Below are 18,605 nucleotides of genomic sequence, written 5' to 3'. Positions count from 1 at the left end.
CTTAACCAATTTCTAACCAATATAAACGGCAAAAAATGGCAATTGATTCAAGATAATGTCACCACGGATACATCCCGTGTTGTAGAGGAATGGATAATAAAATGGATGTGATACAGTGCGTTAGGTGATTTGGTACAATTTATCAAATCAGCAATTCCAAATGAAATCGTCCTAAAAATGCAGATTTTAAAAACTTGTATTTTCGATCCCAATGAAAGTGTGTATTCTGTATTCTGTTTGGGTTGGAGGAAATATGAGTTATTCACAGCAATTGGGAATTTTTTGACTCAAGCGTAACTTTTGAAAAGGGCGTATCGATTTTAGTAAGAGAAATCTTTGATAATTGATATCTCAAAAATTTTGAGTCGTATCGAAATAGTGTCTTAGAAAGAGTTATAGAGTATTGATGGTTGAATATGAAAAAAAACCAAAATAAAATTTTAATTTGCGATATCAAAAAATATGTATTTTTTTATATTTTTTTCAAATTTTTCATATAAAATAGAAGTCATGTAGTAAATAAAAAAATGGGCTCAAGGTGGTGAAACTATTTTTGACGAAATTTGTGGAACATCAAATTTTTAGGAAGTTTCAAAACTTCGAATTTTTGTATGTTAACAATCATTTTTAGCCACAAATTATGAATCCTGATGTGATTTAAAACAAAAAAGGTTATTATCAATCTCCTTCTAAATGTAGTCATTCTCGAGATATTTAGAAAAATATTTGTAATTTATTGTCTTTTTAATAGTAAATAGGCCCCTTAAGTATGTTTGTCGTGTTATACCATCATGTTCATGAGATTTTATGAATTCGCTTATAATTTCCAACAACCTTTCCAAATACATCGTTCTGGTAAAGACATATGTTTAGGAGTTACGTTACGAAACATTCGAGGACATGTGGGTTAATACAAAACGTAGCGAAACTAAAATTTTTTTTTTTATCTTAATACAAACTTCAATCAATCAAAAAAATTGTTGGAAATTATAAGAAAATCGACAAACATATTAAAAGAGATTATTTGCTATAAAAAAGATTATAAATTAGACATATTTTTTTAAATATCTCGAGAATGGTTGCATTTAGAAGGAGATTGATGATAACCTTTTTTGTTTTAAATCACATCAGAATTCATAATTTGTGGCTTAGAATGATTGCTAACATACAAAAATTCGAAGTTTAGAAAATTTCTCAAAATTCAATGTTCCACAAATTTCTTCAAAAATAGTTTTACCATCTTGGGCCCATTTTTTAAATTTTCTACATGACTTCTATTTTATATGAAAAAATTGAAAAAAATATTAAAAAAACATATTTTTTGATATCGCAATTAAAAATTTTATTTTGTAAATAAAAAAAGAGTACTAATTTTTCTTATGTATATTTTTCTCAAATTAAGCCAACAATACTCTATAACTCTTTCTAAGACACTATTTCGGTACGACTCATAGTTTTTGAGATATAAATTATCAAAGATTTCTCTTACTCAAATCGATACGCCCTTTTCAAAAGTTACGCTTGAGTCAAAAAATGAACCATGATGATGTATTTGAAAAAGTTGTTGGAAATTATAAGCAAATTCATCAAATTTCATGAACATGACGGTATAGCACGACAAACATATTAAAAGGGATTATTTACTATAAAAAAGGCAATAAATTAGAAATATTTTTTTAAATATCTCGAGAATGGTTGCATTTAGAAGGAGATTGATAATAACCTTTTTTGTTTTGAATCACATCAGAATTCATAATTTGTGGCTAAAAATGATTGTTAACATACAAAAATTCGAATTTAATTTAATTTTTTAAATTTTCTACATGACTTCTATTTTATATGAAAAAATTGAAAAAAAATATTAAAAAAACATATTTTTTGATATCGCAATTAAAAATTTTATTTTGTAAATAAAAAAAGAGTACTAATTTTTCTTATGTATATTTTTCTCAAATTAAGCCAACAATACTCTATAACTCTTTCTAAGACACTATTTCGGTACGACTCATAGTTTTTGAGATATAAATTATCAAAGATTTCTCTTACTCAAATCGATACGCCCTTTTCAAAAGTTACGCTTGAGTCAAAAAATGAACCATGATGATGTATTTGAAAAAGTTGTTGGAAATTATAAGCAAATTCATCAAATTTCATGAACATGACGGTATAGCACGACAAACATATTAAAAGGGATTATTTACTATAAAAAAGGCAATAAATTAGAAATATTTTTTTAAATATCTCGAGAATGGTTGCATTTAGAAGGAGATTGATAATAACCTTTTTTGTTTTGAATCACATCAGAATTCATAATTTGTGGCTAAAAATGATTGTTAACATACAAAAATTCGAATTTAATTTAATTTTTTAAATTTTCTGCATGACTTCTATTTTGTATGAAAAAATTAAAAAAAAATATATATATATATTTTGGATATTGCAAATTGAATTTTTATTTTGTAAATAAAAAAAAGAGTACTGATTTTTTTTCTCAGTGTACATTTTTTTCATATTCAACCATCAATACTCTCTAACTCTTTCTAAGACACTAAAGGGTGTGTCACATCAAATTGCATCACGGAAAAAACGCTGTAGAAATTTAATTTTTAGGAATTATATGTTCAGCTTTGGTTTTATAATCAGATAAGAGTGTATAGATCACGTTGGCCATGCTTCACTGTCAATTTTTCGTAAATTTGCAAAAATGTCGTCGAACGAAAAAGAGCGTCGTGAATTAATCTTGTACACTCATTTCGAGAATCCGGAGTTGTCACATCGGGACATCGGTAAGATGCTGGGAATCGTCCAATCCACGGTCAGCAGAGTACTAAAACGATACTTCGAGAACCTAACCATCGACCGAAAGGTGAAGAACGGCAAAAATGGATGCTCCGTCAGTGAAAAAGATCACAAGCGCGTAGTTAAGCAGTTTAGACGTGATCCGAGAAGTTCGGTCCGGGATGTCGCCAATAAGCTGAATTTGTCAAGTTCATTCGTCCAGCGGACCAAGCAGCGGGAGGGTCTGCGTACATACAAGGTTCAGAAGGCTCCTAACCGCGACGAAAGGCAAAACATGGTGGGGAAGACGCGAGCCCGGAAGCTGTACACCGAAATGCTGACGAAGCCGCATTGCCTGGTAATGGACGACGAAACCTACGTCAAAGTGGACTTTCGTCAGCTGCCGGGCCTGTTGTTCTTCTCCGCAGAGGACAAATTCAGCGTTCCGGAGGAGATTCGCAAGCAGAAACTATCCAAGTTTGCCAAAAAGTACATGGTGTGGCAAGCGATCTGCTCTTGCGGAAAGCGGAGCGCCCCCTTCGTGATGACCGGCACGGTAAACGGGCAGGTTTACCTTAAGGAGTGCCTACAGAAGTGCTTACTACCACTATTGAAGCAGCACGAGGGCCCGACCATCTTCTGGCCGGATCTCGCTTCGTGCCACTATTCAAAGGACGTGTTGGAGTGGTACGAAGCCAACGGGGTCACCTTCGTGCCAAAGGAAATGAACCCGCCCAACGCGCCGGAGCTTCGCCCAATAGAGAAATATTGGGCGATTATGAAGCAGGCCCTCCGGAAGAACCCAAAAGTTGTCAAATCGGAGGCGGACTTCAAGAGAAAATGGATTTCTGTTCAAAAAAAACTACAACCTGACGTTGTACAGAACCTTATGGACGGGGTAAAGAGGAAGGTGCGAGCATACGGGCTTGGGCTCGAAGTATGATTAAAAAGAAAATGCCAAAAGTTGTTTAATAGTTTTTATTTTACTGTCTAAAATTTTCAAAAGGATCGGTCTACTGGGCGAATTTCTACAGCGTTTTTTCCGTGATGCAATTTGATGTGACACACCCTTTATTTCGGTACGACTCATAGTTTTTGAGATATAGATTGTCAAAGATTTCTCTTACTCAAATCGATACGCCCTTTTCAAAAGTTACGCTTGAGTCAAAAAATTCCCAATTGCTGTGAAAAACTCATATTTCCTCTAACCCAAACGGAATACACACTTTCATTCGAATCAAAAATACTCATGTTTTGTCATTTGTCGATTTCATTTGGAATTTCTGAAATACTTCCATAACAGTGATTTTTTTGAGTACGTTATTAAATTAATTCGTGTTAATATGTTGTATCTGAAGATACATGACTTCTCAAATACAAGTACACGTCTCACGAATTCTGCTCAATTGTCTTCAAAATTCTTCCGATCACATGAGAAACGACTACGAAAAGAATGACCGCAAATCACTGCCCGTTTGAAAATCAATTTAAATACGTCTCTTCCGATAGCAAACACCATCGTAATCATACGAAATACGGTCACATTAACGACTCGGCACAAACAAACCATGTAAATGCTCAGTTTAACTTATCAATTGACATCGTGTTTCTCGAAATCGACAGCGGCCAACAGAAAGAAAGAGACGCTCGGCGGCAATTACGCTACGCTCAAATAAGTCAGTCATTCAGTCATCGAAGCCCTGCTGCGGGTCGGAACAAAATAAAGAAAAAACGCGCGATCAAACTCGCTGCTCACGCGGATCCTCGCATGAATACACATAAAATTCATATATTGTTGCTATCTATATATCTATACCTAAGCGGCCGCCGATGGCGCTCAGTTCGCAACTGGACGATCTTGGGATAACAGCACATCACAACATTGGCTGGAAAGCGTGAAGGGTGAGAATCGGAAGCTGACTTATGTGAGGCCAGTGCTTAAAGTCACAGCAAACAAACAACGGCAACAACAACAACGAGCAATAAGTGGACACGCGAAGAGAAGAAAGTGTGAAACAGTGACAGAGGGAGCGAATTCATGTGAATCTCTGGGAGCTTCTTTACAAGCTAAGTAAGTGTATCAGCTTCCTTCCTGTTCTTTATCTAATCCTTTTGAAGATGGGCGCTCGATGGTCTTGATGAGTTGGCTGAGTGGATTCCGAGCGTTGAAGAGCCATTGGGTACTTCAGTGATTAACGTGAGAGTTGGGAAAAAAGTGTGTGCGAGAGTTTGTTTGTGAGGCTCGAGTGGTAACGATGATATCACTTCGAGTCGCGTTACGCAGTGCGGTGCCATTGGGGATGAACTTGGGGACAAGACGAGAACAGAACATCGTAGCTTGGGTGTGGTCTACATAACGTCAACACTCATCCTGACTCATCCCCATCCCGAGTGATTACAGGTTGTTTTTTTGATCTGCATATTCATCAGCTCGTAATTCCGTTCCCACGGTGTCGGATAACGATGGAATAATTAAATCAACACGCGTGTGTCGGCACACTGATTGTGGGAAAATCTTAAAGCTATTCAGAACCGCGCATTTAATATAAAACCGCGCACCATTGACGTTCGTCGGCTCCCGGCTAGACCGCGGGACTCTGTCCCAAACATCCATGGCTAGGAGGACTATTAAAGTGCAGCTTCCCGTGCTGGGCGCTGAGATGATTGCCGATGATATCAATCAAAGTGTGATTACTCCCTCATTATTCGCTGGCTCGTGATCGTGATTTTGCACTGGCGAACTCCTTGAGTTGAGACGGATTGGGACCGTATCTGGAGGAGGTGTTTTTGTGTGGTCAAATTGTCGTGTATTGTTGTTGTTATCATAGGCTATGAATACATGTTTATTTCTCATGTTAAATTTTTATATGTGCTTCTGATAATTGTTAATTGTTAGTACGAGTATTGGTTTCTGGGTTGTTGATCAGTATTTGTTATACTGAATCAGAATTCATCTAGCCAGAAATTCGAAATGTGACTATTGAATTTTAACTTTGAATCAAAGGTGTTATCGAGAGCTTTGACGTATTCAACGTTTCCAAATACTATCGTGTAGTGTAGCAACAAACAAGTTGATTGCTTCAATTATATGTAATCTGAAACTGCCCTAAAATATCAGTGTCTCTCTGTTTATTACATTACACATTACATATTTATTACACACTAGCTGACCCGGCAAACTTCGTCCCGCCCAACATTTGTTTTTTGTTATCAATACCTTCAAACATTCACGTTTTCTTACTATGAGCATCTTCAAGGGTCCAATCGCAGAACTTATTATTGATTGATCTTCTAATCGACCCCGTTGAACTTACCTTTTACTATGAAATTCCTAGTATTTCTAACAAAACTCATCATTATAATATCAGATTATTTCCAGACACAATTCTCGTTCAAGATTTTTCAACCATTTGCAAATAACATGTTTCTCCGTTACATGGAATAAATGTTTTATACAGAAAATATGATATGATAAAGACAGCCCTAAATCGGACAATTCCTCCCTCCAGTTCTGCTGTTATCAACACATTCGGCGATACTTTTTTATTGGTATAGATAGAAAAAGATATAGGAGTGCGTTTCATCACATTGAAATCCATTTCAGCTTCGAACAAAAATCAATTTCGCTACCGCAAACATCAAATGAACTAACAGCACTTGTCACTATGCAATTGTAGATATGGGAATTTAATTTTCGAATTTGCTTGATTAATTCTCAAGTAATGCAGAAATTTGTGTGTCATTTGTATGGCAGCCCCCCCTTAGAGAGGGGTGTGGGGTGTCTAACTACCATAGAATCATTTATTGCACCCTAAAACCTCCACATGCCAAATTTCGTTTCATTTGCTTGATTTATTCCCGAGTAATGCAGAAATTTGTGTTTAATTCGTATGGCAGCCCCCCCCCCTTAGGGAGGGTGGAGGTTTCTCAAACTATCACGAGAACCTTCCCCGGCCCCAAAAACCCCTATATACCAATATTCATGTTGATAGGTTCAGTAATTTTCGAGTCCATAAGAATCAGACAGACAGGCAGACAGACAGACAGGCAGACAGACAGACAGACAGATAGACAGAAATCCATTTATTATATATATATTAGGCTGTCAAAAAAGTCCTGCGGTATTTCCGCGAGGTGTCGTCGTAAGCGCGTAGTTCTAGTTGTATTCATTGTATCGAGTCATACTATAGCTTGTTGGAAAGGTATTTTTGTTATAATATAGTCCTTGACAGTGTTTTGTTTGGTTAAGTCGTTCGTGAGTTATAGTGTCGCAAATATGGAGCAAAATAAAGAAAAAATCCGACATATTTTACAGTACTACTATGACAAAGGCAAAAATGCATCTCAAGCTGCCAAAAAAATTTGTGCAGTTTATGGACCCGATACAGTTTCCATTTCCGCCGCACAATGATGGTTTCAACGTTTTCGTTCTGGTGTAGAGGTCGTCGAAGATGCGCCACGCTCCGGAAGGCCTGTCGTCGAAAATTGCGACAAAATCGCTGAATTAGCCGAGAAAGACCGGCATAGTAGCAGCCGTAGCATCGGCCAAGAGCTGGGGATGAGTCATCAAACCGTTTTTAACCATTTGAAGAAGCTTGGATTCACAAAGAAGCTCGATGTATGGGTGCCACACACGTTTTCGCAAAAAAACATCTTTGACCGTATCGACGCATGTGAATCGCTGCTGAATCGCAACAAAATCGACCCGTTTCTGAAGCGGATGGATACTGGCGATGAAAAGTGGGTCACTTACGACAACGTGAAGCGCAAACGGTCGTGTTCGAAGCGCGGTGAGCCGGCCCAAACCATCTCCAAGCCCTCATTAACGGCCAGGAAGGTTCTGCTGTGTGTTTGGTGGGATTGCCAAAGAATAATCTATTATGAGCTGCTTCCCTATGGCCAAACGCTCAATTCGGACCTGTACTGTCAACAACTGGACCGCTTGAAGGTAGCACTCATGAAGAAGAGGCCATCTTTGATAAACAGAGGCCGCATTGTCTTCCATCAGGACAACGCCAGGCCACACACTTCTTTGGTGACGCGCCAGAAGCTCCGGGAGCTCGGATGGGAGGTTCTTTTGCATCCGCCGTATAGTCCGGACCTTGCACCAAGTGACTACCACCTGTTTTTGTCCATGGCGAACGAGCTAAATAGTCAGAAGTTAGCCACAAAAGAGGCCTGTGAAAATTGGCTATCCGAGTTTTTTGCCAATAAGGAAGCGAGCTTCTATAACAGGGGTATTATGAAGTTGGCATCTCGTCGTCAACAAGTCATCGAACAAAACGGCGCATATTTTACTTAAAACAAATGATTGTAACTAATTTTATGAACAAATGAAAATTCAAAAAAAATACCGCAGGACTTTTTTGACAGCCTAATATTTTTTTAAATTCTCAAAAAAAAATACATGAATAGTCCTTACAATTTCCAACAAGTCACCCAGGCATCGGAAGCTGGGCACTTCTACAGGGAAATAGTTTTTCTAACAACAACTTTTTTATGTTTTCTTTGAGATAATTTCAACCAATCCTAGCTTTGTTTAAAATCAAGATAACGATATAGTGTACTGGACAAAGTTTTGGATGTCTTTAAAATATGGACTTTTGTCGAAGACATCAACTTTCTATCTTCTATAGTTTCTGAAACATATGACATTTTTGTATGGAGACTCCTGAAAAAATAATGTTTTACTCGTAAAATTTTTGTGTGTAAATTCTCGCGTTTGACATAACGGGTTTCTAAATAGAAGAAAGTTTGCAGAATATGGCGATCACGATAATCTACACACTAAAACTTTACTATTTGAATATTCATAGTAATTTTTCAAACAAAACATAGAAAAAGTTGTTGTTAGGAAAACTTTTTGCCCTGTAGCAGTTCCCTTCTTCCGATACATGGATGACTTGTTGGTAATTATATGAGTAATTCATATAATTTTTGTACAGAACTCATTTGTAGAGAACACATTTTTGAGAAAAAAATTATTTTAATTTTCAAAATAGTTTTGTTTCTATGATTCCTATTCTTTTTTCTAATTGGTTGGATATTTTTTATTGAAAACATAAATAATTTGCTACATTTTATTCCAATATTTTGTAGGTTTTATAGTTTTTGAGTTACGAATTTTCAAAAAAGTTGAAAAAAATAAAAGTTTCAAAAACTTTCTCTCTTAAAAATTAAAAAAAAAACAATAGAATGAAATGCAAGAAATAATTTATGTTTTCATCAAAAAATATCAAACAATTTAAAAAAAAGCCATTGAATTTTTTTTCTAATTCAAAGCATGAAACATTTATTATAAGAAAAACTATTTCTCTGTAAAAATGCCCTTCTTTGGATGTATGGATGACTTGTTGGAAATTGTAAAAACTTTTCATATAATTTTTTTTTAGAATTTGAAATTATTTTTTTTAAGAAAGATGAATTTTAATTTTTGAAATATTTTTATTTTCTGCGTAAATTAGAAGAAATTTTTTTTTATGAGAATCTACATTTTCCTTAACTTTTCCTTTAAAGAGAACAGCAGATCGCTTGCCACACCATGTACTTTTTGGCAAACTTGGATAGTTTCTGCTTGCGAATCTCCTACGGAACGCTGAATTTGTCCTCTGCGGAGAAGAACAACAGGCCCGGCAGCTGACGAAAGTCCGCTTTGACGTAGGTTTCGTCGTCCATTACCAGGCAATTCGGCTTCGTCAGCATTTCGGTGTACAGCTTCCGGGATCGCGTCTTCCCCACCATGTTTTGCCTTTCGTCGCGGTTAGAAGCCTTCTGAACCTTGTATGTACGCAGGCCCTCCCGCTACTTGGTCCGCTGGACGAATGAACTTGACAAATTCAGCTTATTGGCGACATCCCGGACCGAACTTCTCGGATCACGTCTAAACTGCTTAACTACGCGCTTGTGATCTTTTTCACTGACGGAGCATCCATTTTTGCCGTTCTTCACCTTGCGGTCGATGGTTAGGTTCTCGAAGTATCGTTTTAGTACTCTGCTGACCGTGGATTGGACGATTCCCAGCATCTTACCGATGTCCCGATGTGGCAGCTCCGGATTCTCGAAATGAGTGCGCAGGATTAATTCACGACGCTCTTTTTCGTTCGACGACATTTTTCCAAATTTACGAAAAATTGACAGTGAAGCATGGCCAACGTGATCTATACACTCTTATCTGATTATAAGCGAAATCTGAAGATATAATTCCTAAAAATTAAATTTCTACAGCGTTTTTTCCGTGATGTAATTTGATATGACACGCCTTTTAATTGTCTAGAATATAAACAGTGGATCTCGCTGGGGCAAACTTCCATTCTTCGTGAGGAAATCGACTGAACAACATCGTTGCTGGGCGAGCTGGGTGACGAGGGGTCGAATGCCTTTCTCAAGGCAATGGGGGTGGAGGAGTAATATGATGGATAAAGTGAAATTTTCCAAGGGCCTTTTTGAAGGTTAGAGACGAATGAACTGAAGAAGTTTAAAGTTTCAAGCAAGGAAGGAAGGCAAACTTTCAGTATCGTTCTGTATTCAAAGCAATTAATATTGCTTGTTCTTCCTTGTTTTGCGGCATCACATGTCTTCGTTTCGGATTGAGCTGTGGACGCGACCAAATTACTCACTCGTTGATGTCTCTGGCATTGCAATCATTGCATCAAACTGACGCCATTGCATTAAGGTTCTGAGCTACACAATTGTGTGGGGAATCATGAAGCTAGGCTATCGTCAGCTCACCAAGAAAATAAATGTTTTGGAATTTTGTCAGTGATTTGGTTTCGTATGACGGTAGGAAAACTCTCTCCACAAAGAATGACAGCTAAGCTAATCTAGACTGGCAAAATTAACAGAAAGGGCTTCTGTTGAGAAGAGCGCAAAGAAAGTAAATGCCGTTCTGGAATTTTGTATGTGATTTGGTTTCGCTTGCCAGAAGCAAAACTTTCTCCAGGATGACAGCTGCGCTTATCTCAAGCATGTATTGTTCTGCGACCACAATAATGAATCATCAAACAATTATCGTCAAATTATTCTACAATAAAAAAAACATTTCAGGGCGACCAAACCGGTAGAATGGTTATTTCAAAATTTTCGTAGCATTATAAAATAATATCCGCAGTTATAAACAAGCGACTTGAATAAAACCACAGCGTAGTTCTAAGTCTACAATGCGGTCGTGTCTTGAACACAACCTCTTATAATTTTTTTCTGTCAAAAAAAATTTTTTTTTCTATTTCCAAAACCGCGAATTTATAATCTGTAACTTTGCATAAGATACCATGTGTGCTATTACCGAACTAGTTGATCAACTAATCAACGAAATTGACCAGAAAAAGATCATAGGAGAATTATTCATTGATCTGAAAAAACCTTTTGATACACTTAAGGCAGTATTCTAGTCTAGAAATTTGAAAAAAAAAATTTTCCCTAATATTTCTGTAGTTTGGGCAAGTACTACTTTCTTACAAAAAAATCGGGAAACTTAAGAAAAACGTTTTAAACGGCATTTGGTTTTTCAAACGGTCGCCATTTTATCAAAAAAGTTGTTTTTGACTTGTCCGTGGTTCATGCGATAGCGACATTTTTTTTGTTTCAGATAACCATAAGGGTTGGAATCGTGTACGCCATGACACAACTTTTTTTTATTCCTCTCAATTCATCAGCTCTTAACTTTTCGAGTTATGAATATTTTTTCTCCGTTCAATTTTTTTTTCTATAGATAGTTCTAAGATAGATGAACAAATAATGATATAATGGATACTAAAAAAAATTCTTTGTTTTATTTTTACGGAGCTCGAAAAAACGTCTGAAATGCGTGTCTCTACACTAGAATACCCCCTTAACCATGAAATTCTCTTTGAAAAACTCCATCATTATGGCGTAACGGGAATTGCCGATGATTTAATAAGAAGCTATCTATCTGATCGAAAACAATTTGTTGCAACATACGGTGTTCGCAGTGGTTTACGACACATCAGTAAAGGAGTTCCACAAGGAAGTAACATAGGTCCTCTACTTTTTCTGATTTTCATCAATGACTTTTGAAATCTGAAGCTTCATGGAATATCAGGGCTTTTGGCAGATGATTCGGCTTTATTTTACCCTCGTTTCAATATCCAATCAGTTGTAGCAGACATAGAATCGGATTTAGTGATTCTCCTGGAACATTCAGCGGCAATCATCTTATCTTGAACCAACTTAAACGAAATCTATTGAGAAAGTTACAACCTTCAAATACTTAGGACTACATTTAGATTTCTGTCTTTCGTTGGATTCTCATCTAGATCATGTATCGAAGTTTCTACTCTATGTGGCCTAGTAAAAAGAGTGCTTTGTTTCAAACCAAAATGAGCATTGTTGCAATTTTATTATGCATGTATCCTTTCCATCCTCCTATATTGAATTATTCTCTGGGGTCTTGCTGCAAAATCAAAACATTCAAAAAATTCAAAGGCTGCAGGATAGGTGTGTAAAAGTAATCTTCAATTTTGCTGTATTATATCCGACCATTGTACTCTATACATGTAGGCTTGTGTGACACTCAAACAATTGTATTTATTTATAACAGTTTACACAATCCTAAATATCTCACAACATAAGTTTTTCGACTCGGGTTAACCTTGCAAATACGAGAAATGGCAATGATTTGCTGGGAACCAGAGCATACACAAACTTGGGTCTTACACGTATCATGAGTTATGGTCCATTAAAGTATAACGCACTTCCTAAGAACTTGGAAACCGTCACAACTATTATAGTATTCAAATGTAAGCTGAAACACAGGTATGATCAGGAATGTAAATGAATATATTCTTTAATAGTGCCAACCACCTAACAATTTATACATTTTTTCTTGTTTTCATAGTTATTTCCTGTCTTCTTTTATTGTTGTTTAGATCGATAGAAGCATAAAAGTTTTTACTTTAAAATCGTTTAGTCTTCCCATTTTTTTCTTATAGTGAATCCGTTCAAAGGAACTAAGTTCCGCTGGGATTTCACTTTTGCTTACAATTAGATTTCCCACGATTTTTTTTTGTTTCTGTTAGTAAGTGTCCATTACCAGTGGGCTCTTTGTCTGAGCATGGGGGTCAGTGGAGGGAGAAAAAAAATTCATTAAATTCACTTTTCGAGTAACATTTTCTATCAGTGCATTTGAAATGTGGTTTTTCATTAAATTTCCAACAACTTTGTCAAACACCATATTTTAATCAGACATCTGGATTTTGAGATTTTTTTTTAAAGAACGAGCAATGATTTTGAATATTTAAGCCCTTTTAAAACATCAGTCGTAGATTAAATTGGTCGTATGATAAGAAAAAATGTGATTTTGGGTAGTTTCTATCATATGTACCAAGTTTCAATAAAATCAACGTGGGTCGCATCAAAATTTGCTGTTTTTCGGCTAATTTGACATGGAGTTGCTCTGTATCGGTCTGTCACGGTCGATTCTTATTTTTTCGTGTATAATTCTATTAATATCAGTTGAGCCGTTTCGGACGAGTTCGACCACAAACATCTTCACACGAGACATTGATATTCATAGATTTTAATTAAAGTGTGCGCTGAACTGTTTGACAGATTAGAATCCAATTCTAGAGAGAAAATTAATCTGATTGATACAAAAAAAAACTTTTAACAAAGGTTCTTTCAACTGGTGTTTATAATTGACTAAAATTAAGAAACTCATATATCTAATCACTTATTGTGCAGAAACACCAACCGTTGCTATTAGAAGTAGTATGATAATTGAATACCGCAACATATTTACGGTTTGCACCTCTCTAGAAGTTCTGTCAGTTGACCATTGGGCGTCCAATCGTGGTTTATTCTGGGGTGAATTTACGGCTGCTCTGCCCTCACTTCACAACGTAATAATTTACATACGACTGATAGGTAGTCACGTTTATCCATCCCATCGGTAAATGTATGAAAACGGCGAAGCATCTAGAACAAATAGTGTACCAATCTAACGACAGCGGAGAATTGAATATGCAAATTGTCTTAGTGATTGCCAAACCGCAACACAACAGATCAATTGCATTTATACTGGTAGTTGTTATGTAATCTGGGGGATTATTAAGTTTGTTTACATAACTTAATCACTATTTATTATATCGTCGCAAGACAGCAGATCATACCGAGCAAGGTGTACTTCAGAAGACATCCAATCATCCGATAATCTCAATAATCTATGACAAGTGGGATTTATGGTAAAAAAACTAACCTGATTAAACACATCAAAAATGGGACATCGAACGAATTAATCTTCATCCCATCTCATTGAGTTCCATTACACGAACCATTCGTTATGTTAATGATAGGCCCCGGTCGGTCAGGTGAAACACATCCAATAATCTTTACGGTTCCGGAAAGCGGGGGGTTCGATTGAAAGGGTCGACCCATAGTTTGTGCACTGACGACGCAAAAAGGCTCCTCGAATTCACAACAATAAATCCTTCCCTTTCGTTTCACCGTCGTTGTCGTGTCACCATCATAATCATTATGCTAATTTGATTGGCAAATTTTGTGCACCATTTAGCATTCATTATTTAAAATGGTCGTAAAAATTTGACCCATTTCGTGTAACCCCCTCGCTTTCCACGCACATATGTGTGGGTGCGTGTGGTTGGGGTCTCTCTCTCTCTCGAGGGCCTGCTGAAACTGATGCGGGGGATACGATAAGTTTATGGTCGTTTTGTTGGTTCGTTTATTCACACAGCATATTTTACGACCAAAGCTGTTTGCACTTAACGCAGCAACAATCGTTCACACTGTGTGTGTACCGGGTATGGACCAGCATTCGGAACCAGGGCGCGCGCAAACCTGCGGGTCAAGTATCGTCGTAAATATATGCCAATGAGAGAGGACTTTTCCATATGCTCTGTTGTTTTATGTGATTGAACCCGAGCTTTGGCCGCGCTCCTCGGAAGTACTCCACCGGGGGAAGTTGAAACGGAATGCTTCAGCCTTAAAAGCAGCATTCATTCGATTCGGGCAGTCGTATCGTCGTGTCGTCGTAACCTTCAACCGGAAGAATGGCGCCGAACAACGAATACGCGACGACTGCGAACAGGCTGCAAAACAAGGCCCGAGTGAGCACTGCGGTGACTATGAAAACGACCGTTCACGGACAGGTGTTGATTATCTCGAGTTCTGTTAACGCATTGAATACGCGCCAGCAGTGGTAATTAAATGAGGCTCGAAGCGAATCGGAAGGATTGCAACGGTATGGGTATGATATCATTCGACGTATTCAAATATTTGCCTTGATTTTCCGTTATTCAGAAAGGATATGAGTTATTTCCTGCTCAAGCTGTATGTTTTAAATATCTAGCTAGCTTAGTTGACCTTTTTGTTTTATGATGGGTCGGAGGTGACAGACGTCGACTCTTCCATAAGTCGAATTTCAAACCTTCGTTAATGGAGCATTTTTATTAAACGGTGTTATTACAAATTTGTGTAATTATGTACATTAATACAAATTTGACCCCCTTCCTGTTGACCGATTAATCTGAAATTTGGAACACAGCTTTATCTTTGCAGTCATTATAAAACTGCGTATTTCATGATCTTGGAAATCCAAGATCGCAGTCGCTACAAAAAGGCGGATTACATATTTTCTCAAAACCTCATCAATATGGGTCTTTCCAAAACTCCATCAATATGGGTATCAAATAAAAGGACTTGATTAGTAGAACACATTTATTTATGAAAATGCAAATCTAAAATGGCCGCCACCACAAAATGGCGCCATATGTATATTTTTTTAAAAATCATATCATATTAAATGAAAGGGTTTGGATTAGTAGAACACAGTTATTTATGTAAAATGCAAATCAAATTTTCAAATTGCGAACACTCCATTTTTGAATGTGAATTTACTGAGCTTTAATGTTATAAATAATTTAATATTCAAAACCCCGACATTATTTGGGCTATAGACTTCAATTTAACATCATTTACAGGTGTCGATACCGATAGCCTTGGTCCCGAAACCATGTAATCAGTAATTACAAAAGCAAAATCCTTTTTTTTTTTTGCGAGCATTACATGTTTCCAAGGAAGACTAGTTAATTGACTTTAATTTGATATATCTATCATATGAATCGGTCCAGTACTTTAACAGTTATGATTAAAAAAATGCATTTTTGCTGTTCGGACAAAAGTGTTCGGAATATGAGCCAGTGACAAAAATAGTGTTCGGAATCTGAGACAAAAGTGATTAAACATATTTTTAGTTTTTCCCCATGAATATGTATTTATAAATAAACTTTATCGTAGTCAAACGAAAAAGCAGTCTCTATTGTATCCAAAAATCATATTATTTTCGCGAAAGAGTACCATTTTGAGTAATGAGACACTGTTGATTGGCCATCAAAGCTTAAGTGTTCGGAATATGAGACAAAACGGTACCTTCCTATCTCGATGCCTTACTTGATGGGTTTTGATTCATCTTTCCATGTATTTTCACCCCCCTAACTCGATTGATTTTCGCGTACATGTTTTTGTGCGTTATTACCTCTGATTTCAATTGCTCTTGAAAAGTGAAGACGGAGTGTTCGTGTCATCAAGCAATTTCTTTCAAAATATGGAAAACCACGAAAAACCCCTTCAAGCGAACAATTAAAACGCTAACCATTGCGCAACGTTTGAGCATCATCGAGCAGGTCGAAAAGTATGGACGGAAGGGGTCTGAAGCTGCGAGTAATTTCAGTATTGCACCAAGTACGGTATCAGCACTACTCAAACTAAAGTAAAAAAGGAATCGGAATGGAAAATTGAATCTAGACCAAAAGCATATAGGGTTGGTCTGAATCGAAAAGCTGGAGCGGCCAATGGATTTTTGTCTTATCAAGCCAGAGAGAATAATTTACCTCTCTCAGGTTCAATTCTTCCCAAAATATCAAAATGTGATTTGCTGTGATCTGATGCCAAGTACCGATATACTGGAAAGTGTTGAAAAAGCTGAGAAAAATGCTGAAGATAGTAGTTCTACTGAGATGGAGAATATTCAGGAAGGTTCAGATGATTGTGTCGAAATTACATCTTCGAACGTTAAATCAAACCTGAAGAATATGTCCGGAATATTGAAATCAACTGAAAATGTTCCTGTGAAACTATTCGAACATTTCTTTGTGATTGAACAGTTCCTGTGTGATCGTTACAATTTAGTTTGAACAACATACTCAATCAATATTTTCTTTGTTTACCTAGTTCCTCATGCAGGTCGGACTCGATTATATACAACTCGATCATATATGATTCGATTATGTAAAATTTAGAACTTCATTATATACAGTTTGAAAAAAAATTCTTTTTTTTAATAATTCAAATATGAATAATTTCAAGAAAAAAAATTAACCTTTCAACACTAAAGTAAATTTAAGTGGCTTTTATAAATAAAGTGGGTTAAATATCGCGGTTTTTGAAGATTTTGATTGAATTTTCATTAGGAATTGTTTATGTCGATATTGCAGCGAAATGAAGAGAGATAGAAGTTGGACGTCGAAGAACAAATTGTAGAGGGGTTAGAGAGCTTTAATTTGATTTATAGAAACAATCAAGTTTAGTATGAGATTTTGTGATAAAATTAATAATCACAAATTAATAAAAATAACTTTCAAATTTTCCACTTCCAAAATGTTATTTCAATCCACTAATTTAGATGTTCCACTACTATATCCTGTACTAAATTTTCTCATCTTTCAAATGAAAGCAACAGAATCGGCTTACGTAGCGTACTTTTCAATGTAGAGTCAGTTTGAGGCAACAGAGTCCGAAACAAAGAAAAAGTTCCATAACTCTGTCATCGTTGAAATTCGAACATATGCGTAGAAGGATTTTTTTCGTGAAATATAACCGTCTATCACCTCCAGAGAAATTCTGGAAAAATATTTCGACATAGGACTATGTCTTTGATTTCTATATAGGAGGGTGACTCTACGAAAAATGTAACGATTCATTAAAAGTTTTCAAACGCATATTACTCAAAATCATCATATACGACATATGTTGTGTTATATACCATTAGACAGGAAATTTATTCACCATTTTTTGGCTTTAAACATGAACAGTGAATATAGTAAAAAAAAGTTCACAATGTGACGATTAAAAAAGGTATGTTTTCTTCCGATGCACTTACTAAAGGGTGTGTCACATCAAATTGCATCACGGAAAAAACGCTGTAGAAATTCGCCCAGTAGACCGATCCTTTTGAAAATTTTAGACAGTAAAATAAAAACTATTAAACAACTTTTGGCATTTTCTTTTTAATCATACTTCGAGCCCAAGCCCGTATGCTCGCACCTTCCTCTTTACCCCGTCCATAAGGTTCTGTACAACGTCAGGTTGTATTTTTTTTTTTGAACAGAAATCCATTTTCTCTTGAAGTACGCCTCCGATTTGACAACTTTTGGGTTCTTCCGGAGGGCCTGCTTCATAATCGCCCAATATTTCTCTATTGGGCGAAGCTCCGGCGCGTTGGGCGGGTTCATTTCCTTTGGCACGAAGGTGACCCCGTTGGCTTCGTACCACTCCAACACGTCCTTTGAATAGTGGCACGAAGCGAGATCCGGCTAGAAGATGGTCGGGCCCTAGTGCTGCTTCAATAGTGGTAGTAAGCGCTTCTGTAGGCACTCCTTAAGGTAAACCTGCCCGTTTACCGTGCCGGTCATCACGAAGGGGGCGCTCCGCTTTCCGCAAGAGCAGATCGCTTGCCACACCATGTACTTTTTGGCAAACTTGGATAGTTTCTGCTTGCGAATCTCCTCCGGAACGCTGAATTTGTCCTCTGCGGAGAAGAACAACAGGCCCGGCAGCTGACGAAAGTCCACTTTGAC

General features: G+C 36.8%; 2 protein-coding genes across 7 annotated transcripts in view; one reads left to right on the top strand and one right to left on the bottom strand.

Moving 5' to 3' along the window:
• The window catches only part of LOC129765356 (hemicentin-2-like), a 958,618-nt gene that overhangs the window by 416,342 nt on the left and 523,671 nt on the right, over positions 1 to 18,605 (bottom strand). The window lies entirely within an intron of this gene.
• LOC129765354 (protein yellow-like) overlaps positions 4,598 to 18,605 on the top strand; it is a 44,850-nt gene continuing 30,842 nt past the window's right edge. The window contains exon 1 of the mRNA XM_055765573.1: positions 4,598 to 4,849. The gene's annotated coding sequence lies outside the window, so the exon portion shown is untranslated. The remainder of the gene's footprint in view (positions 4,850 to 18,605) is intronic.

Source organism: Toxorhynchites rutilus, chromosome 2 (genome assembly GCF_029784135.1).
Source record: "Toxorhynchites rutilus septentrionalis strain SRP chromosome 2, ASM2978413v1, whole genome shotgun sequence".
NCBI lineage: Eukaryota > Metazoa > Arthropoda > Insecta > Diptera > Culicidae > Toxorhynchites > Toxorhynchites rutilus.
The sequence above is the reverse complement of the archived record's forward strand: the minus strand, read 5'-3'. Positions and strand labels throughout refer to the sequence as shown.